Consider the following 24,378-nt stretch of genomic DNA (forward strand, 5'->3'; position numbering starts at 1 on the left):
GGGCTCCAGAGAGGGGGATCTTCGATCTTCGTCATCACCAACCCTTCTCCATCGCTAATTCCATGATGCTCCCCACCGGAAGTGACTAATTCCTTCGGAGGCTCGTTGGTCGATGAGGAGTTGGATAAGATTCATCATGTAATCGAGTTAGTTTTGTTAGGGCCTGATCCCTAGTATCCATTATGTTATGAGATTGATGTTGCTATGACTTTGCCATGCTTAATGCTTGTCACTTTGGGCCCGAGTGCCATGATTTTAGATCTGAACCGTTTATGTTATCACCATTATATCCATGTTCTAGATCTAATCTTGCAAGTTATAGTCACCTACTACGTGTCCGGCAACCCCGGAGTGACAATAGTCGGGACCAGTCTCGGTGATGATCGTAGTTTGAGGAGTTCATGTATTCATCGTGTGTTAATGCTTTTTTCCGGTTCTCTATTAAAAGAAGGCCTTAATATCCCTTAGTTTCCAATGGGACCCCACTGCCACGGGAGGGTAGGACAAAAGATGTCACGCAAGTTCTTTCCATAAGCACGTATGACTAATTACGAAATACATACCTACATTATATTTATGAATTGGAGCTAGTGCCGTATAGCCCTAGGTTATGACTGTCTCATGATGAATATCATCCAATGAATCACCGATCCAATGCCTACGAATTTACCTTATATTGTTATTGCTAAGTTACTACTGCTACTACTGCTATCGTTACTGCTACAAAATCACTACTATCACTGTTACCATTACTGTTGCTGCTACCATTACTATCAAAACTATCATATTAATGTGCTACTGATCACTTTCCTGCAGATAATTAATCTCCAAGTATGATTGAATTGATAACTCAACTGCTAATACTTGCAAGTATTCTTTGGATCCCCTTGTGTCGAATCTATAAATTTGGGTTGAATACTCTACCCTCGAAAATTGTTACGATCCCATATACTTGTGGGTTATCATCGTCGAGGAGGCGTGACAACCGAGGCGGAGCTCATGGACACACCAGAGGGGAAAGGGGGTGGCTGTGGCTACGGCAACAACGAGCGACGGCAACGGGCGCGCTCGGTGATCGTGTGGAAGAGAAAGCAGAGGAGGGGAGGAGCACGGGGAGAGTGAGAGAGGGTCGGGGTGGTGTGTGGCGACGTCTGGGGTATCCAGACCGACGAGGAGGCGCACAGACAGGGAGGAGGTGGCACGGCGTGTGGCCGCGGGCTCCGGGCACGCGCTCGGCGTCCTCCTGGCAGCAGCTTGAAGACGGCGGCATTGTGGGCCTCGTGGGCTGCTACTGTAATAGGTCGGCGTAAGTTTCTTCTCTCTCTCTCCCTTTGTCTTTCCTAATTCTTTCTTTTTTTCTAATTTTCTGTTGTTTGTTTTGATTTGATCTAAATACAAAATCAATTTAAAACTTCATGAAAATAATTGTGTGAACTAAGTTGTCTCATCCAAAGCCACACAACAATTTTTGGAATTATTGAACTTATATTTAATATATAATAAATATAGATCCAATACAAATAATTATTGGGTTGGCTCAAATGCCCAAAATAATTATTTCTGAGCTCCTAAAAATATGGACTTGAATTTTACCTCTCGCCAATATTTTCAGAGAGAATCAGGAACATTTTCTTGGACCTATTTGAAGCAATCTTTGTCTTGATCATTTCCAAAAATGATTTTGGAGGCTTTGCAAATTCCCTCAATTCCACTTTCACTTAAAATAAATATGATGCATGTATGCTCACAATGTAACTAATTACAAGCAAAATCTAGGGTTGTGACAGCTTCAACCTGGGGTTCCTCTAAGGAACCTCTTCAGAAGCCTCGAACTCCTCGGCGGAGTTCGAGCTGTCATCAGACAGGACCACCTTGGCCCTGCGTTGCTTCTTTGGGCTGAAGTGGTTGTTCCTCCTCGGCGTTTTCGACGCTGCCCTCTTCCTTGTTCGGGAGGAGTCCCTCTCCTCCCCGTCCTCTTCTTGCTGTCCCTCTATAACACCTGATTGTCATGCTACTGTAATATCCCCCTAATGGTTGCCATGTCATCATGTTTACCTTGCTAAAATGCCACTTGCCCAAAAATCAAAGTCGAAGTCAAATTTAAATTTCAAATCAAATTTTTATTTCTCCAAACAGAGAGGCAAAATGTTCGAGATGCTGCAAATAATCCTCAAGTAATTGTCATGAAGAAATTGAATTAAATTGTATTTCTATTTTGTTCCTAGCAATATTTTAGTGAGCCAACATCCATTTAACTGACCTTTTCAATTTAAAGAAAATGGTTAAATGATTCCAAATGTTCTGAGACATTTTCTACAGCACCAAAATGTTGCAATGGAATTAGGTGCCAAGTTTCATATATAACAAAAATCATTTGATGGCCCAACCTAATACAAAATAGGATCTGAAAATACAAAGAAATGGAAAAGAGCGAAACGGACCTAAACTAAGGTGCCACTGGGCCATAAGTGGCCACACGGTCCAGCTCACCAAAACCTTCCCTTACCTCCCGCTACAAGAACAGAGGCTGTGCGTGGCGCACATCCACGACGGCCATGGCCATGGATGCCCTCCAAGTCGCCCCCTGGGCTTATAACTACATCAACCAAAACCCTAGCCCCCACCTCGTCCAGGCCCCCCATCCCCCTTCGCCCCCTCCTCATCTGCTCGTATTCGAGCTCGAAAGCTCTGCGGTCACCACTGTCTCGCCCTTGTTGCCGCAGCCACCATCATCGCCGTCTCTCAGGAGCACGTCCAGGAGGTCCACCAAGGTCGCCTTCGTCCGTTCCGGGCATCGATCCGAGCCGAGGCGATGCGTAGCCGTCACCATCTTCATCTTCTCCGCACGGCCACCACCACCTCATCGTCATTGCCGCTGCTCCGGGCCTCCCCCGTCCTCCTAACCTCGTCCGCAAGAACCAGGGTGAGCTCCTCCCTTGGATCCCTTTTTTCGTTCGATTTGGACGCCGTAGGCCGCCTTCACCGTATTGCCCGACTCGGGCGTACGCGTACATATGTGCGTGCGTGCTATGTGCTGCTACTATGCCTTGCAATGCTGCTGCTGCCTTGGCGCTGCTACTCTGCTTGTTGGCCGCTACTGCTGCCCCTTCTGTCGCTGGCCGATGCTTGCTATTGTTCCTAGGCGGCGCCGCTGCTGCTCCATCTACTATTGCCGCTAGCTCATGCCTCGCTCGCTATCGTTGCTACCTATCGCTACCGCTGCTGCTGGCTGCCCTCCACGATGCCGCGCCGCGCCAGGCCGGCTCCCCGCTCGCCCCCGCCCGACTGCCCGGGGCGCGCCCCTCCTGCCTGCAGTTCCTCGCCTTGCCGCTCGCGTCGTGCCTTGCCTCGCCGCTGGCCACCGCTGCCGCACCCCGCCGTTGGCCGCCACCGGCCACCGCCGCTACCATGCCCGTCGTGGTTGCTGGCCGGGCCATGGCCATGGCCGCCAGCGCTATGCGCTCGGTGGTGGCGTGCGTGTGTGTGATGGGGCCGACCCAATTTAATTCTGGTGGCTAATCCCCTTTCCCCACTAATCTTTTGTTGACCATGGACCCAACACTGCTAAAAACTAATTAAATCCATCTGTTAAGTAAAGTGACCCAATGACAGGTAGACCCCACCCCTAATTATCTATTTTTCAAAAAAGAAATTTTAAAACTGTGGGTATGACACATGGGCCCCGCCGCCCACTTTGACCAGTCAACCGGGACTGTTGACTGCTGACTCAGCAGTCAACAGGTCCCACCTGTCATACACATGCACACACTACTGGGTACACTTCTGTGTACCCATAGCAGTTTTATATTTAAACTTTTTGTATTATAGAATTCCAGAAAATTATAGAAATTGTTTAAAACTTTGAAAAGTCATATCAAATAATCCGTAACTCGGGTGAAAAAGTTTTATATATGAAAGTTGCTCAGAAAAATCCAACAAATCCAAATACAAGGTCCTTTCCTCTGTCACATGGCTCTAGCATGCTGAACATGGAACCGTACTCTCTCTTTCATCTATCCGAAAAACGCCAAACACTGGAAAACCCCCCGAGATGTTTTCCCTCTCCGTCTGCAACACGTAGTACTATGGTAGAACACCCCTAGTTCCGCTTTTCGTCATGTCATGCTTAGTGGTACCTATGTTTACTCTGTATTTACTGTTTCTTCCCCCTCTTCTCTCTGGTAGACCCCGAGACCGATGCTGCCCCTGTGATCGTCTACGTCTTTGACGACCCTTCTTCCTTTGCAGCAGAGCTTCCAAGCAAACAAACCCCACTTGAGCATTCCGGTATCGCCCATTCCCTTCTCTCTTGTGCTTGCATTAGAACTGCTACTACTTTTTGTATGATCCTAGTCTAATGCATAGCTTCTTTTTGCTACCCGCTTTCATAACTTACCTGTTTATTCTAAACTGCTTAGTATAGGCAGGTTAGAGACACATCAATGACCCCAATCTTGTCCCAGTTGCCCCGCTTTATGTTCGATGACTCGATCAACGTGATCGACGTCCATGCCCTGATACCGCACATCACCCTCCTTAGTTGTATGACTTTGCAGAGTTGCTACCGAGTGTCGAGGGTGATACCTCGTGATCACTTCTGATGTTAACCCTGTAGTGTAGCTATTCGGTCATGGTCATTCAGGGTGATTCCTCCTTGAACACTCCCGATAATGACTCTGTCGTGCAACCCCTCAAGTGTGGACCAACGAGGGTGATTCATCCAAGTCCACCTTGATGGTTACATCGAGTGGGAATCCATCGAGGGTGATTCCTCGGGTTTCCCCCTTGTTGTTTTGGACACACTGTTACTTTGACTTACCACAGGACCATCATGACATCGGGTTGGTCCCGAGGGGTACCCGCGAGTGATGTGAAGTCGAGTTGATCTGGACGATACCCACAAGTTTTCCATGCGGCGCAACCGGGCATTCTTAGCCCTTGCCGCAAGTCCGTGAGACGGGGCGAAGGGACCACATATCATGGATCATTGATCATTACCGCACTACCAAGACACTAACGGTTTGGATATTTGATCCAAGTAGGCCTCTGGCCTTTTTCGCACTAACCACCACGCGGGAATAAGTATGGGCACTTTGCGTCGTATGTATCAGCCGGAAGCTCAACAGACGTCAGCGATGGAGCGGCGCACGCCGGGTTGGACTGCGTAAGCACCTGTCTTTTGAAGGAGGTAGCTAGGTCTTCTCACTGGCCGCCCACGCAACATGCTGGGTTGCAAAGGGCGATGGCACATGACCCCTTCGCATTTAGGATGTAGACCAGCGTGCTGGCCTCTTTGTTGAGCCTAGGTAGGACTACGGTGTGTTGATCGGCCAAGGCCGGTCATGACGTGATGGTGCACCCCTGCAGGGAACAAAACATCCACCGATAGCCTGTCCTATGGTAATGGGCGCTCGGAGTTGTATCCCAATCGATACAACTAGAACTGGATATTGAATGTTGAGGCATGTAATGGATATGTGGCTCCGGGATTGCTTTCCCATAGGGACTCGGGGAAGGATCTCTGGGTGTTATTTCTACAACATGTTTGTTAAATATAAACTGCTCTTCTATACTCTTCTGATTGCTGCAAGATGCTTGGAGCTGCTTGAAGATGCTAGTCTTCGATAGGCTAGGCTTTCCCCTTCTCTTCTGGATTCTGTAGTTCAGTCCATAGATACTACCCATTTTATTGATACCGATGCATATGTAGTGTAGATCCTTGCTTGCGAGTACTTTGGATGAGTGCTCACGGTTGCTTTGCTCCCCTTTTTCCATCTCCTTCCTTTCTTCTCGAATGCTGCAACCAGATGGTGGAGCCCAGGATCCAGACGCCACCGCCAACAACTACTGCTACCCCGAGGGTGCCTACTACTACGTGACGGACGCTGATGACCAGGAGAACTTAGGAGGCTCCCAGGCAGGAGGCCTTGCCTTTTCGATCGATGTTGCTTTTGTGCTAGCCTTCTTAAGGCAAACTTGTTTAACTCGTGTCTGTACTCAGATAATGTTGCTTCCACTGACTCTCTTTTTTCGAGCTTATGTAGTCGAGCCCTTGAGGCCCTGGCTTGTAATATAAAGCTTGTATTATTTTAATTTGTGTCTAGAGTTGTGTTGTGATATCTTCCCATGAGTCCCCGATCTTGATCGTACACATTTGTGTGTATGATTTAATTGGGGGCGTCACAAGTTGGTATCAGATCCGACTGGCTGTAGGTAGCCCCCTTTCCAACTCCTTGGCGGAAGTTGAGTCTAGTCACTAAAAAACTTTTACTAACATGGTTGTGCGGCTTATGGGCCCACGTCACTGTTGGATGGTATTAGAATCTTTTACTCCTCATCTATACTTTGGGATTCTGATCTCTCTTCTATTCGGGTTAAAGGTTTTGCTAACTCTGACTCTAGGTTCTCGTAACTACTTCCTCCCGGAGAGCCCCTCATTCTAGATGATTGCTTGGTGCACCAGAAGATTCCGAAGATACTCTACGATGTTCTCTCGAGACTTTGAGCCATAGCTTTTGTTGGGTTAAAGGTTTCTCCTAATTTAGTATGCATGTAGTTGCTTACCTTGGTGTCTGGAAATGTTATGTCTGTAGTCACTTGTGTAATTCAACGCTTAATTTGGTTATGCAATGTTATCTTTTTAAGTATATATATGTTGATGCTCTGTAGACAGACCGTAGATGTTGTTTGTACAGAGCAAATCACATCGCATAGGGACTAAACAATTGAACCCGTCAGTGATGTTTTCATCAATCACTCACAATTGTATACCAGCAATCGTTTACTCACAAAACACACGGCTTGTTAACAGGAATCGTCTGTGTTGTTATCGGTCTTCCCACACATTTCAGATTGCAGACCTATTTGTCGCGTATCACACACATCTTGTTAAGTTGAACCGTTTTGTTTCTCTTGGCTCAACGCAACTAGTTCATCCGAGTGAACTATATGCCATCTATTGCATGCACATTCATCGGGCTGACCATTTGCTTTGTGTTGCCTAATCATAAACAGTTCATCCGAGTGAACTGTATGTTGTATATCACACACACCTTCATCTGGCTGCCAGTTTCTATTGTTCTGCCTCATCACAAACAGTTTAAAGAGGTGAACTATATGCCGCATATAGCACACACCTTGATATGGCTGCCTGTTTCTGTTGTTCTTTCTTATCGCAAATAGTTCGTATGGATCAACTGTATGCCCCGCATCGCACACTGTCGGTGCACCAGACCCTGGGCCTATCGCCCTGACTATGCATAGGCACAAGATCAAGATCGAAGCACCAGTCCGAGGTAAAGGGCAACAAACCAAGAGGTTTGAAGCATCAATAAGTAGATCAGAAAGGACCAAGGCCAAGTCAGAGAAGCAAGATACCGTCAAGAAAGAAGCCTCCCTTGCAGGTCCCGCGAGCCCGACCAGGGGAGAGGCCACCCCGACAAGGAGGTGACCAAGACATCCCGGCAGAGTGATTAAGTGGCATCCATTCACCACATGGCAGCCGCTCTCTACCAAGAAAACCCATAGATGACACCCGTCCTATGACGTGTCAGACGAGCAAGCGTGGAGCTAGCAAGATAGCCCAGCAAGCCTTGTCGGGCGACCAACGACATGACGTTAAGTGGCGCACTAAATGCGCACTGTCGGCCTGCAGAGTTAGGTATGATAGAACTATTTGCTATCTTATCAGTATCCAATGACTAACTTGCTACTGTGGTGACCCCTTAGCCTATGAAAGGAGGCCCATGGCAACAGTTCGAGAGGTTGGAAAGTAAGACCACTGCCACTCTCGCACGCGCGTAGTCGCTGCAGCCCTGAGGCAACCCTTGTCGGGCAGGTGTACTATGCACTACCAACAGTTTCCCACCATCAATCCACCAAAGCAGGAGTAGGGTTTTACGCCTCACGGCGGCCCGAACCTGGGTAAAACGGCCCATGTGATCTCTCTGGTGCTGCCCCCACGTTGGTCTGCTCTTTGTGCAACACGACTCCCCCTGCCAAACCAGCAAGGGGCCGCCATGGACTCATAGGTGGCCATGGTTTCCCGCTACATCTTTGGCGCACCAGGTAGGGGGCTCGCTTGTGCGAACCTGAAGACGTAAGCAGCGCGTCATCTTCATCGCCATCTGCATCTTAGGCGGCGCCGTCGACCATGGCGCCCAAGAAGAAACCAGCTTCTTAAGATCATCCGTCCACCTCGAAGGATCCACCACCCGCGGCCACCAACGCTGCAGGGGGGGCACAGAGATGCGCGAGAACGCGAACGATGCTGGGGATGTGGTTGGAGCGGGCGGCTGATATGTCTCTAACGTATCTATAATTTTTATTGTTCCATGCTATTATATTACCCCCTTTGGATGTTTATGGGCTTTATTTTACACATTTATATCATTTTTGGGACTAACCTACTAACCGGAGGCCCAGCCCGTATTGCTGTTTTTTTGTCTATTTCAGTATTTCGAAGAAAAGGAATATGAGAGTCCAAACGGAAAGAAACCTTCGGGAGCGTGATTTTTGGAACGAACGTGATCCAGAGGACTTGGAGTGCAAGTCAAGAAGCATCCGAGGCCTCCACAAGATAGGAGGGCGCCCCCCTATAGGGCGCGCCCTCCTGTCTCGTGGGCCCCTCGGGCGTCCACCGACGTACTTCTTCCTCCTATATAAGCCTACGTACCCCGAAAACATCCAGGGAGCCAACGAAACACAATTTCCACCGCCGTAACCTTCTGTATCCGCGAGGGGAAATCGACAATGGAGGGCTTCTACATCAACACCATAGCCCCTCCGATGAGTTGTGAGTAGTTTACCACAGACCTACGGGTCCATAGTTATTAGCTAGATGGCTTCTTCTCTCTTTTTGGATCTCAATACAATGTTCTCCCCCTCTCTTGTGGAGATCTATTTGATGTAAACTCTTTTTGAGGTGTGTTTGTCGAGATCCGATGAATTGTGGGTTTATGATCAAGTTTATCTATGAATAATATTTGAATCTTCTCTGAATTCTTTTATGTATGATTGAGTTATCTTTGAAAGTCTCTTAGAATTATCAATTTGGTTTGGCCTACTAGATTGGTCTTTCTTGCCATGGAGAAGTGCTTAGCTTTGGGTTGAATCTTGCGGTGTCCTTACCCAGTGACAGAAGGGGTTGCAAGGCACATATTGTATTGTTGCCATCGAGGATAAAAAGATGGGGTTTATATCATATTGCTTGAGTTTATCCCTCTACATCATGTCATCTTGCTTAATGCCTTACTCTGTTCTTTATGAGCTTAATACTCTAGATGCAGGCAGGAGTCGGTCAATGTGTGGAGTAATAGTAGTAGATGCAGGCAGGAGTCGGTCTACTTGTTGCGGACGTGATGCCTATATACATGATCATGCCTAGATAATCTCATAATTATTCGCTATTCTATCAATTGCTCAACAGTAATTTGTTCGCCCACCATAATATCTATGCTACCTTTAGAGAAGCCACTAGTGAAACCTATGGCCCCCGGGTTTATATCTTATCATATTTTCTTCCAATCTACTTTTATTTGCATCTTCACTTTTTGCATCTATATTATAAAATACCAAAAATATATTTATCTTATCATACTATCTCTATCAGATCTCACTTTCGCAAGTGGCCGTGAAGCTTTATTGCGTTGGTTGCGAGTTCTTTCTTTGTTTGTGTAGGTGCGTGGGACTTTTGAGGAGCCTCCTACTGGATTGATATCTTGGTTCTCAAAAACTGAGGGAAATATTTACGCTACTATTGCTGCATCACCCTTTCCTCTTCAAGGAAAACCAACGCAAGCTCAAGACGTAGCAAGAAGGATTTCTGGCGCCGTTGCCGGGGAGGTCTTCGCTCAAGTCAAGACATACCAAGTACCCATCACAAACTCATCTCCCTCGCGTTTACATTATTTTCCATTTGCCTCTCGTTTTCCTCTCCCCCACTTCACCCTTGCCGTTTTATTCGCCCTCTCTTTCCCAATCTCCTCCTCTCCTTTTCGCTTGCCTTTTTCTGCTTGCTTGTGTGTTGGCTTACTTGTTGCCATGGCGCAAGATAATACCAAATTGTGTGATTTCTCGAATACCAATAATAATGATTTCCTTAGTACTCCGATTGCTCCTCTTAATGATGTTGAGTCTTGTGAAATCAATACTGCTTTGCTGAATCTTGTTATGAAAGATCAATTCGCCGGCCTTCCTAGTGAAGATGCCGCTACTCGTCTAAACAACTTTGTTGATATGTGTGATATGCAAAAGAAGAATGATACGGATAACAATGTTGTCAAATTGAAGTTATTTCCGTTTTAGAGATGTGTTAAAGTTTGGTTTTCGTCTTTGCCCAAAAATAGTATTGATTCTTGGAACAAGTGCAAAGATGCTTTTATCTCTAAGTATTTTCCTCCCGCTAAGATTATCACTCTTAGGAACGATATTATGAATTTTAAACAACTTGATCATGAACATGTTTGCCCAATCTTGGGAAAGAATGAAATTGATGATTTGCAATTGCCCTACTCATAGTTTGAATTTATGGATGATCATACAAAAATTTTATGCTGGTTTGAACTTTGCTTCTTGAAATCTCTTAGATTCGGCCGCGGGAGGCACGTTTATGGAAATCACGTTAGGAGATGCTACAAAACTTCTTGATAATATTATGGCTAATTATTCTCAATGGCACACCGAAAGATCTTCTAGTAAAAAAGTGCATGCTATAGAAGAAATCAATGTTTTGAGTGGAAAGATGGATGAACTTATGAAGTTGCTTGCTACTAAGAATACTCCTCTTGATCCCAATGATATGCCTTTGTCTACTTTGATTGAGAATAATACTGAATCTATGGATGTGAATTTTGTTGGTAGGAATAGTTTTGGAAACAATGCTTATATAGGAAACTTTAATGCTAGACCGTTCCCTAGTAATTCCTATAATAATTATGGAAATTCCTACAATAATTCTTATGGTAATTTTAATAAGATGCCCTCTGATTTTGAGAATAGTGTGAAAGAATTTATGATTTCTCAAAAGAATTTTAATGCTTTGCTTGAAGAAAAATTGCTCAAAGTTGATGATTTGGCTAGGAACGTTGATAGACTTTCGCTTGATGTTGATTCTCTTAAACTTAGATCGTCTCCTCCTAAGCATGATATCAATGAGTCTCTCAAAGCCATGAGAATTTACATTGATGAGTGCAAGGAAAGAACCGCTAGATTGCGTGCTAAGAAAGATTGCTTTGTAAAGGCGTGTTCTTCTAGTTTCCATGAAAATAATGATGAAGATCTTAAAGTTATTGATGTGTCTCCTATTAGATCTATGTTTTGCAATATGAATCTTGATAATTATGGGACTGATGATGAGTCAACTTTGCCTAGAAGGCGTCCCAAGAATTTTGAGTTTTTAGATCTTGATGCTAAATTTGGTAAAAGTGGGATTGGAGAGGTCACAACTTTAAATAGCATTGAACCCACTATCTCGGATTCAAAGAATTTGATTATGATAATTGTTATTTAGAAGGTTGTATTTCCTTGTTGCAATCCGTTGTTAATTCTCCTCATGCTTATAGTTAAAAGAAAGCTTTTACCAAACATATTGTTGATGCCTTGAAGCAATCTTTTGATGAAAAACTTAATTTGGAAGTTTGTATACCTAGAAAACTTAATGATGAGTGGGAACCTACTATAAAGATTAGAATTAAAGATCATGAGTGTTTTGCTTTGTGTGATTTGGGTGCTAGTGTTTCCACGATTCCGAAAAGTTTATGTGATATTCTAGGTTTCCATGATCTTGATGATTGCTCTTTAAATTTGCACCTTGCGGATTCCACCATTGAAAAGCCAATGGGAAGGATCAATGATTTTCTCATTGTTGCAAATAGAAATTTGGTGCCCGTAGATTTTATCGTTCTTGATATAGATTGCAATCTTTCTTGCCCTATTATTCTTGGTAGACCTTTCCTTAGAACGATTGGTGCGATTATTGATATGATGGAAGGGAATATTAGATTCCAATTTCCATTGAAGAAAGGCATGGAGCACTTTCCAAGAAAGAAAGTCAAATTACCTTATGAATCTATCATGCGGGCTACTTATGAATTTAGTGCCAAAGATGGCACTACTTAGATCTATCTTCGCTTTTATGCCTAGCTAGGGGCGTTAAACGATAGCGCTAGTTGGGAGGCAACCCAATTTTATTTGTGTTTTTTGCTTTTGTTCCTGCTTAGTAATAAATCTTGCTTCTACCTTCTGTTTAGATGTGTTTTTATATTTTAATTAGTGTTTGTGCCAAGTAGAACCTATAGGATAACCTATGATGATAGTTGATTTGATTCTGCTGAAAAACAGAAACTTTGCACGCACGAATTTAGTTTTGTTAAATCACAGAAACGTGCTTTTGCGTTGATTCTTTTTGCTGATGATCAATAGAAAATTTTTCCAGGACTTCCTATTTTGGTAGGATTTGTAGAGTTAAGAAGTTTGCATTAGTTATAGATTGCTACAGACTGTTCTGTTTTTGACAGATTCTGTTTTTCGTGTGTTGTTTGCTTATTTCGATGCATCTATGGCTAGTAAATTAGTTTATAAATCATAGAGAAGTTGGATTAAATTAGGTTTAACACCAAAATAAATAAATAATGAGTTCATTACAGTACCTTATGTGGTGGTTTTGTTTTCTTTCACTAACGGAGCTCATATGATTTCCTGTTGAGTTTTGTGTTGTGAAGTTTTCAAGTTTTGGGTAAAGCTTTTATGGACTATGGAATAAGGAGTCGCAAGAGCCTAAGCTTGGGGATGCCCAAGGAACCCCAAGATATTCAAGGATAGCCAAAAGCCTAAGCTTGGGGATGCCCCGGGAAGGCATCGCCTCTTTCGTCTTCGTTCATTGGTAACTTTACTTCGAGCTATATTTTTATTCGCCACATGATATGTGTTTTTCTTGGAGCGTCGTGTATTATATTAGTCTTTGCTTTTTAGTTTACCACAATCATCCTTGCTGTACACACCTTTTGGGAGAAGCCTATTTGATTAGAATTTGCTATAATACTCTATGTGCTTCACTTATATCTTTTGAGCTTGTTAGTTTTTGCTCTAGTGCTTCACTTATATCTTTTAGAGCACGGCGGTGGCTTATTTTTGTAGAAATTGCTAGTCTCTCATGCTTCACTTATATATTTTTGAGAGTATTTTAGAACAGCATGGTATTTTCTATGGTTACAAAATTGGTCCTAGAATGGTAGGCACCCAAGTTGGGTATAATAAAAACTATCATAGGAAGTGAATTGGATGCTATGATCAATTTGATGCTTGATAATTGTTTTGAGATATGGAGGTAGTGATATTAAAGTCATGCTAGTTGGGTGATTATGAATTTAAAGAATGCTTTTGTTGAAGTTAGCAAGTCTCGTAGCATGCACGTATGGTTAAAGTTATGTAACAAATTTGAAACATGAAGTGTACCTTGCTTGTGCATCCTTATGAGAGGCGGTCGGGGACGAGCGATGGTCTTTTCCTACCAATCTATCCCCCTAGGAGCATGCGAGTAGTGCTTGCTTTTTGATGACTTCTAAATTTTTGCAATAAGTATATGAGTTCTTTTGACTAATGTTGAGTCCATGGATTATACGCACTTTTACCTTTCCACCATTGCTAGCTTCTTCGGTACCGTGCATTGCCCTTTCTCACCTTGAGAGTTGGTGCAAACTTCGTCGGTGCATCCAAACCCCGTGATATGATACGCTCTATCACACATAAACCTCCTTATATCTTCCTCAAAACAGCCACCATACCTACCTATTATGTCATTTCCATAGCCATTCCGAGATATATTGCCATGCAACTTTCCACCGTTCCGTTTATCATCATCATGACATAATTTACTTTTGTCATATTGCCATTGCATGATCATGTAGTTGACATCGTATTTGTGGCAAATCCACCATGCATAATTTTTCATACATTTCACTCTTGATTCATTGCACCATCCCAGTACACCACCGGAGGCATTCATATAGAGTCATATCTTGTTCTAGTTTCGAGTTGTAATTCATATGTTGTAATCAATACAAGTGTGATGATCATCATTATTAGAGCATTGCCCTAAAAGAAAAAAAGAAGAAAGGCCAAAAGAAAAAAAAGGCCCAAAAGAAAAAAAAGGAAAAAAGGAAAAATAAGTAAAAGGAAAATAAATAAAAGGGACAATGTTACTATCTCTTTTTCCACACTTGTGCTTCAAAGTAGCACCTTGTTCTTCATGTAGTGAGTCTCATATATTGTGCTTCAAAGTAGCACCATGTTTTTCATATAGCGAGTCTCATAAGTTGTCTTTTTCATACTAGTGGGAATTTTTCATTATAGAACTTGGCTTGTATATTCCTACGATGGGCTTCCTCAAATGCCCTAGGTCTTCGTGAGCAAGCAAGTTGGATGCACACCCACTAGTTTTCTTTTGTTGAGCATACATTTATAGCTCTAGTGCATCCGTTGCATGGCAATCCCTACTCCTCATGTTGACATCAATTGATGGGCATTTCCATAGCCCGTTGATTATCCTCGTTAATGTGAGACTTTCTTCTTTTTTTGTCTTCTCCACACAATCCACATCATCATATTCTATTCCACCCATAGTGCTATATCCATGGCTCACGCTCATGTATTGCGTGAAGGTTGAAAAAGTTTGAGATTATTTAAGTATGAAACAATTGCTTGGCTTGTCATCGAGGGTATAGAAGTTGGGAACATCTTTGTGTGACGAAAATGAAGCATAGCCTAACTATATGATTTTGTAGGGATGAACTTTCTTTTGCCATGTTATTTTGAGAAGACATGATTACTTTGATTAGTATGCTTGAAGTGTTACTATTTCTTTTATCAATATGAACTTTTATTTTGAATCATTTGGATGTAACCACAATAAATAAAATTACATTGAGAATTATGCTAGGTAGCATTCCACATCAAAAATTTCTTTTTTATCATTTACCTACTCGAGGACGAGCAGGAATTAAGCTTGGGGATGCTTGATACGTCTCCAACGTATCTATAATTTTTGATTGTTCCATGCTATTATATTACCCCTTTTGGATGTTTATGGGCTTTATTTTACACATTTATATCATTTTTGGGACTAACCTACTAACCGGAGGCCCAACCCGTATTGCTGTTTTTTTGCCTATTTCAGTATTTCGAAGAAAAGGAATATCAAACGGAGTCCAAACGGAATGAAACCTTCGGGAGCGTGATTTTTGGAACGAACGTGATCCACAGGACTTGGAGTGCAAGTCAAGAAGCAGCCAAGGCCTCCACGAGATAGGAGGGCACCCCCCATAGGGCGTGCCCCCCTGTCTCGTGGGCCTCTCGGGCGTCCACCGACGTACTTCTTCCTCCTATATAAGCCTACGTACCCCGAAAACATCCAGGGAGCCAATGAAACACAATTTCCACTGTCGTAACCTTCCGTATACACGAGATCTCATCTTGGAGCCTTCGCCGACGTTCTGCAGGAGGGGGAATCGACCACGGAGGGCTTCTACATCAACACCATAGCCCCTCCGATGAGTTGTGAGTAGTTTACCACAGACATACAGGTCCATAGTTATTAGCTAGATGGCTTCTTCTCTCTTTTTGTATATCAATACAATGTTCTCCCCCTCTCTTGTGGAGATCTATTCGATGTAAAACTCTTTTTGCGGTGTGTTTGTCGAGATCCGATGAATTGTGGGTTCCTGATCAAGTTTATCTATGAATAATATTTGAATCTTCTCTGAATTCTTTTATGTATGATTGAGTTATCTTTGCAAGTCTCTTCGAACTATCAGTTTAGTTTGGCCTACTAGATTGATATTTCTTGCCATGGGAGAAGTGCTTAGCTTTGGGTTCAATCTTGTGGTGTCCTTACCCAGTGACAGAAAGGGTTGCAAGGCACGTATTGTATTGTTGCCATCGAGGATAAAAAGATGGGGTTTATATCATATTGCTTGAGTTTATCCCTCTACATCATGTCATCTTTCTTAATGCGTTACTCTGTTCTTTATGAACTTAATACTCTAGATGCAGGCAGGAGTCGGTCGATGTGTGGAGTAATAGTAGTAGATGCAGGCAGGAGTCGGTCTACTTGTTGTGGCCGTGATGCCTATATACATGATCATGCCTAGATAATCTCATAATTATTCGCTTTTCTATCAATTACTCGACAATAATTTGTTCACCCACCGTAATATCTATGCTATCTTGAGAGAAGCCACTAGTGAAACCTATGGCCCCTGGGTCTATATCTTATCATATTTGCTTCCAATCTACTTTTATATGCATCTTTACGTTTTGCGTCTATATTATAAAATACCAAAAATATATGAATTGATCTTTCATAACAAGATTCAGCAAAGCAGTATTGATTTCACAAGACTCAACATCATTAAGAGGAGAAATCAGTGTGGTAAGGAAATCATTATTATTGGTATTGGAGAAATCACACAATTTGGTATTATCTTGCGCCATCGTGATAAGTAATCCAACACACAAGCAAAGAAAAAGGCAAATGAAAGAGAGAGGAGATTGGGAAAGAGAGGGCGAATAAAACAGCAAAGGTGAAGAGGGGGAGAGGAAAACGAGAGGCAAATGGTAAATAATGTAAGTGCGAGGGAGATGAGTTTGTGATGGGTACTTGGTATGTCTTGTCTTGAGTGCAGACCTCCCCGGCAACGGCGCCAGAAATCCTTCTTGCTACCTCTTGAGCTTGCGTTGGTTTTACTTGAAGAGGAAAGGGTGATGCAACAATAGTAGCGTAAGTATTTCCCTCAGTTTTTGAGAACCAAGGTATCAATCCAGTAGGAGGCTCCTCAAAAGTCCCACGCACCTACACAAACAAACAAGAACTCGCAACCAACGCAAGAAAAGGGGTTGTCAATCCCTTCACGGCCACTTGCGAAAGTGAGATCTGATAGAGCTAATAAGATAAGATAAATATATTTTTGGTGTTTTATAATATAAATTGGAAAAGTAAAGATGCAAATAAAAGTAGATTGAAAGCTTATATGATAAAGGATAGACCCGGGGGCCATAGGTTTCACTAGTGGCTTCTCTCAAGATAGCATAAGTATTAGGGTGGGTGAACAAATTACTATCGAGCAATTGATAGAAAAGCGAATAATTATGAGATTATCTAGGCATGATCATGTATATAGGCACCACGTCCATGACAAGTAGACCAACTCCTGCCTGCATCTACTACTATTACTCCACACATCGACCGCTATCCAGCATGCATCTAGAGTATTAAGTTCATAAAGAACAGAGTAACGCATTAAGAAAGATGACATGATGTAGAGGTATAAACTCATGCAATATGATATAAACCCCATCTTTTTATCCTCGATGGCAACAATACAATACGTGCCTTGCTGCCCCTGCTGTCACTGGGAAAGGACACCGCAAGATTTAACCCAAAGCTAAGCACTTCTCCCATTGCAAGAAAGATCAATCTAGTAGGCCAAACCAAAATGATAATTCAAAGAGACTTGCAAAGATAACTTAATCCCACATAAAATAATTCAGAGGAGATTCAAATATTTCTCATAGATAACTTGATCATAAACCCACAATTCATTGGATCTCGACAAACACACCGCAAAAAGAGTTACATCGAATAGATCTCCAATAAGATCGAGGAGAACATGGTATTCACATTCAAAGAGAGAGAAGAAGCCAACTAGCTAATAACTATGGACCCGCAGGTCTGTGGTAAACTATTAACAACTCATCGAAGAGGCTATGGTGTTGATGTAGAAGCCCTCCATGGTTGATTCCCCCTCTGGCGGAGCACCGACAAAGATGGGATCTCGTGGATACAGAAGGTTATGGTGGTGGAAATAGTTTTTCGTGGTTGCCTCTGATATTCTCGGGGTACGTGGGTATATGTAGGAGGAAGAAGTAGGTCGGTGGACGCCCGAGGGGCCCACGAGATGGGGGACGCGCCCAGTAGGGGGGGGGGCGCCCTCCACCCTCGTGGCCTCCTTGATTGTTTCTCGACTTGCACTCCAAGTGCTCTGGGTCACGTTTGTTCCAAAAAGATCGCTCCCGAAGGTTTCATTCCATTTGACATTCCTTTTCTTCGAAACACTGAAATAGGCAAAAAACAGCAATACGGGCTGGGCCTCCGGTTAGTAGGTTAGTCCCAAAAATGATATAAAAGTGTAAAGTAAAGCCCATAAACATCCAAAACAGGTAATATAATAGCATGGAACAATAAAAAATTATAGATACATTGGAGACGTAACAATGCTCTCTTGGGGATATCGTCCGCCTCCTTGTTCATTCCTCTCGGCATGTGCTGCAGTTCCAAGCCTAAGAACCATTTCTCCATCTTGCGTACCTCTTCCAGGTATGCCTCCATGGGCTCGTCCTTGGGTGTGTACTCTTTGTTGGAGAAGTTGATGAGGAGCTGGAAGTCACCCTTGATGGTGAGGCACTTCACCCCAGCGCCCCGCGGCCCTGAGGCTAGCGAGCAAACCTTCATACTTTGCGATGTTGTTGGAGACCTTTTCGCCCTGCTGAAAACAGAGTTGTACTGCATAGTAGAGCTTGTCCTTCATGGGTGAGATGAGGATGGCCCCAGCCCGTGCACCTTGTCATGCGAACGCGCCATCAAAGTACACCCATCATCTTCGACGAGGAGGATCACCCTAGCTGTACTACTGCGGTAGGGTGCCTGCCATTGTTGGTATCTCCAACAATTTGTAACCACAAGGTCATGAATATGCTGGTGGACGGTGGGGCTGGACTGAATCTAATTTACCCAGCAGTTATCAGCAAGCTTCAGATAGCAGAAGAAGGGCTAGAGGTTACCGACATGTTTCAAGGAGTTAATCCTGGTAGGGGTCATCCTAAGGGAAATATCATGTTCCCGGTAACATTTGTGAGAGAACTGAACTACCGGAGTAAGAAGATTGTGTTTGACGTAGTTGATCTCCCCCTGCCTACAACACCATGGACGGCCGACCTTGGCTAAATTCATGGCAGCATCCCACTATGCCTACAACATCCTGAAGATGCCTGGGCCATTAGAGTTCCTCACCATCCCCTCAGTTGAGAAAGATGCCATCATTTGTGTGGACAAGATGTACCGGGACGCGGTCGCGGCAGAGGCAGCGACGACAACCGTTCCCGCCAAGGAAAGCAAAGGAAAGAAGAAGGATTGTAGGACCTCCGGCAAAGAGTCCGGGAAGCATCCCCCCATCGAGTCCACGGCACCCGTTGACGACGTGCCGAAGTGTTCCAATAGCAAGAGATCCAAGGTTGCTGCTCCATGAGTGAAAAAGGTCCCGACAAGGCTGGCTTGCATTCCCCATCACAGCTTGGGTTCCCGAGACACCAAACGGGCGCCCGGTACACCATGCCACGTGCCTACCGCATCACAGCCCACCCCTCCGGTCAGCGCTGCCCACGGCCTCCAGCATACTACGAACACCAGAAACTACTTGCAACTCCTGGACAGAGGACAAGGGTGATTAAGAAGCCGAGAGGGTCCATTGGTTTCGGGCCCAATGCGTGGTAGTAACTGTTTCATGGATCACAAACACAGAACTCAGTTCCTGAGGACGACTTCAATGAGACAACCCACCATGTACTCCTACATGGCCTCTCACTGCTACCTTTACCAAATCATGTTCACACACTTAGCTCGCACATAGTAGGACATGTTCACACACCTCTAATTCATCCCCGATGAATCAGACCTGACTGAACTCTAAGCAGTAGGAGGCATGACAAACAAGCATGAATGAGTAGGCACATCAGGGCTCAAACAACTCCTACTCATGCTAGTGGGTTTCATCTATTTACTGTGGCAATGACAGGTCATGCAGAGGATAAGGAGTTCAACTACCGCAGCAAGTAACAGATGTATCGTTGTTGTCCTAATGCAGTAAAATAGAGCAGGAGCGAGAGAGTGGGATTATATCGGAATGAACAAGGGGGTTTTTGCTTGCCTGGCACTTCTGAAGATAGTATAGTTCTTCATCGGTGTCATCGATCACATCGTCGGTACATGTCTACTGAGAGGGGACAAGCACCGACAAACAAAGAAGAAACACAATCAATGCAATGCACAATATGATGCATGATCATGAACATGTCAAAATGTTGTGATTTGAGCTAATGCAACTAGCAGCAGATTAAATGGAGTTGGTTTGAATCCAAGATTCAAATTCAGACTCCATATATGACATTTCAAATGCCATTAATTCAAATTGTTGTATACAGCAGCTTTAAGTTGTTCTAACATACATGAAAATGGTACAGATGGATAGATTGTATTTTTTGATCATTTTTCATATATAATTTATCTCATTTGGAGTTACGGTTGATTTTATATGATTTTTAGAAGTTTAGGACATTTTCTGGAATTTCCTGAATAAGAATAAACCCATAATATAATTAACTGCATCAGCATTGCGTCATGCTGGCGTCAGCAGGTCAACAGGGGCTGGTCCGGGTCAAAGCTGACTTGTGGGGTCCACACGTCAGTGACAAAGGGCTGTTTGAGTGGATGACAGGTGGGGCCAGTCAGCGCTGACTTTGTCCAAAGTCAAAGCTGACACGTGGGGCCACTGGGGTTAATCTAAACTAAACAAGAAATAAATGTCGGGGTTAATTAGGGCGCGGGGACCATATGTAAGTGAGTCAGGGGTAGTTAGTAGGGTCATTAATGGCTAAGTAAGTGCGCCACGTGGGCGTCACCGGAGTTCAGCCAGCGGCGACCAAATCCACGGCGGAGGGAGTCGGGATTTTGCTTTGGGGCTCCGTTCTGAGCGCGGTTTGCTGCTACGGCTTGCTAGAGCTCTCCCGGATCTAGTGGTGGTGGCGGCAGAAGCTGGGATGGCCGGAGTTGACAGCGGCGAGCATTTTCGCGGTGGCCGGAGTTCGGGCACCTGCGGGTTTGGCGTTGTAGTGCACGGGAGGGGGAGCTGGTGTGTGTGTTAGGCTCCTGGTAAGGTGTGGAGCACGTTGCCGTGCTCGGGAGTGAGCTACGGTGGCTCTGGCCTCGTCTGCGTCATCACCAGCGGCGAGGAGCTCATGGCCCCGGTGAAAAGGGCGGCTAGAGTGCGGGAACGAGCGCGGGGAGGAGGGGGAATGGTGGCGGAGCTCACAGCGATCTCAACGTAGAACTCAGCGGGCTCGGGGAGGGGTCGGAGCAAGCGGGGCGGCGATGGGGATCTCCGGCGGCCGACGGCATGGATGAGGATGATGGCGTCGCTTCGGCCGTCCCGCGAGCGCGTGCTTCGTCTTGGGCCTCCGTGGCGTCGAGGCGGAGCCTTTGGACAACACGGAGAGGTGAGGGAGAGGCGATGGCTGCGGTGGTGTTCGTCGGCGGCGGCGACAGCGCTCGGTGGTTGTGTGCGAGAGAGCCAGAGGAGGAGAGGAGCTCGGGGAGAGAGTGAGAGGGCCTGGGGGGTGCATGTCCGTCTCCGTGGCGCTGGAAGGGCCTCGAGGGCATGAGGCAGGCAGGGAGGAGGCCACGGCGTCGCCAGCGCTCGCCATCGAGCTGCTTCAGGGCGAGGGGAGGAAGACGACAGGAAGAGGTGGGTTGGGCCAGGCGGCTGGGCTGGCCGACTGGGCCGGCCAGGTGGGCTGCGGTAAGTCAGGTGAGCCTCTGTTCTTTCCTATTTTTATATTCTGTTGTTTTGTTTTGATTTAGTTTGAGAACTAAATCATTTTAAATCTTTCTATAAATTTTTGTGTGAGCTCAGAAAGATAGTCCAAGGCCACATGCAAATTTACAAAAATATTTGAACATTATTTCTGATATAGCAGAAATAATTCCAACCAAATATATTATTGATTTAAGTCAAAGGCCCAAAATAGATTATTTCTGTGACTCCAAAAATATTGGTTTGAATTTTACCTCATGCCAATATTTTCACAGAATAACAGGAACATTTTCTTGGACTCATTTGATGAGATTTAAATGTTGGTTATTTTTAGAGGTTTTTCTGAGGCTTTTGAAAATCCCTCAATTCAAGTTTCATAAACATAACTGTGATGATGACATGATGAGATGCAAAGACAAACAAGGCCAATCTAGGGCTGTGACACCGCACTGCGAGACTTCTTACGCGAGAATTGGGACATTTTCGCCTGGCATCCTTCAGACATGCCGGGCATCCCACGCAGGCTGGCTGAACACAGCCTCAATATACTGAAAGGATACAAGCCAGTCAAACAGACTCTTAGGCGCTTCTCAGAGCCTAAACGGCAAGCCATGGGAGAGGAGCTAGCCAAGCTACTTGAGGCCGAATTCATCAGAGATATAAAACATCCGGACTGGCTGGCAAATCTGGTAATGGAACCAAAGAAGGACAAATCCTGGCGCCTATGTGTCTATTTCAAAGACCTCAACAAAGCATGACCCAAGGATCCCTTCCCCCTCCCTCGCATTGACCAAATCATCGACGCCACCGCAGGACACGACTCACTATGTTTCCTCGATGCATACTCCGGATACCATCAAATAAAGATGGCGTAATCTGACCAAGCCGCAACGGCCTTCATAACGCCATACGGCCCCTTCTGTTTCAACACTATGCCCTTCGGGCTCAAAAATGCCGGCACAACCTATCAACGTATGATTCAGACATGCCTAGAGAAGCAAATTGGCAAAACATGGAGGCATACGTGGACGACGTGGTCATAAAAACAAGACACGTCGAAACTTTAATAAATGACTTGAGACTCACGTTCGACAACCTCCGAACATATGACATCAAGCTCAACCCGGAAAAATATGTTTTTGGTGTACCCTCCAGGAAGTTGCTCGGCTTCATCGTTTACAATAGAGGAATCGAAGCAAATCCGGCAAAAATCGAAGCTCTGTCACACTTGTCTATCCCAACAGACCTCAAGCATATCCAGAAACTAACTGGATGTGTGGCTGCCTTAAGCCGCTTTATCTCCCGATTAGGAGAAAAGGCACTACCTCTTTACCGCCTTCTTCGACGCACCGAACACTTCGTGTGGACGAATGCGGCCGCGGCCGGACTAGATGAAATAAAGACACTATTGGCCAGCAATCCAGTCCTGACCGCGCCAAATACTGGCGAACCTATGCTATTGTACATAGCTGCAACACATCAGGTTGTAAGCGCAGTGCTCGTCGTCGAACGAGAAGCAAACGGATACAAGTTCTAGCTCCAAAAGCCGGTATATTACGTGACCACTGTCCTCACTCCATGCAAATCCCGATACCCACACTATTAAAATATAGCATACGCGGTCTTCATGGCATCCCGAAAGCTGTGACACTACTTTCAAGAGTGCTCGATTACGGTGGCCTACAAAGTGCCACTCAACGACATAATAAACAACCGTGACGCCACGGGACGGATTGCTAAATGGGCTATTGAGCTCCTTCCGTTTGACATAACTTACAAACCACGGCGGGCCATTAAGTCGGAAGTATTGGCCGACTTTGTCGCTGAATGGACAGAAGATGAACTCCCTAAAGAGTACGTCGTGTACTCCAATTGGATCATGCACTTCGACGGCTCTAAAATGCTGGCCGGGTTGGGAGTGGGTGTAGTCCTGACATCCCCCACTGGATACACGGTCCAATACGTACTCCAAATATTATACACAGACTCCAACAACGCAGCCGAATACGAGGCTCTGTTGCATGGTCTTCGGATGGCAGTCTCTATGGGCATTCAACGCCTAGAAGTGCGCGGGGACTCGAACCTCGCAATATCACAAATAAATGGAGATTTTGATGCCAAGGATCCGAAAATGGCGGCCTACTGCAATGTCGTCCTCAAAATGTAAGCTCGGTTCGAGGGGCTCGAATTCCACCATGTGGCTCGAGAAAACAATCAAGCGGCAGATATCCTCGCCCGTATCGGTGCTAAACGCGACCCCATCCCACCTAATATATTCTTGGAAAGGCTGTTCAAGCCATCCGTGGTATGGGAAGAGGAGTCCGGCAACCCCAGTCCGGCTCCGAATACAACCCTAGATTCTGAATCATCTGACGTAATCGGGGGCTCCGCCACCGAAATAACACCTTCGGCCCACGAAATCATGGCTGTCATCACCCCGTGGACCGAGCCCTTCTTGGCCTACCTGAATAGGCAAGAGCTCCCCGTGGACCAAAATGAAGCACGTTATATTGTGCAGCGTTCCAAGGCCTACAAAGTCCATGAGGGAGAGATCTATAAGAAAAGTGACACCAGAGTGCTCCAAAGATGCATCTCCGAAGAGGAAGGGCGGCAGCTCTTGGCTGAAATCCATGCCGGACTCGGCGAGCACCACGTTGCGGCTCGGGCACTTGTCAGCAAGGCCTTCCGTATAGGTTTTTATTGGCCGACAGCCCGAGCAGATGCACAGGACCTTGTCCAA

The sequence above is a fragment of the Triticum dicoccoides genome, chromosome 6B, assembly GCF_002162155.2.
Source record: "Triticum dicoccoides isolate Atlit2015 ecotype Zavitan chromosome 6B, WEW_v2.0, whole genome shotgun sequence".
In the NCBI taxonomy this organism is placed as follows: Eukaryota; Viridiplantae; Streptophyta; class Magnoliopsida; order Poales; family Poaceae; genus Triticum; species Triticum dicoccoides.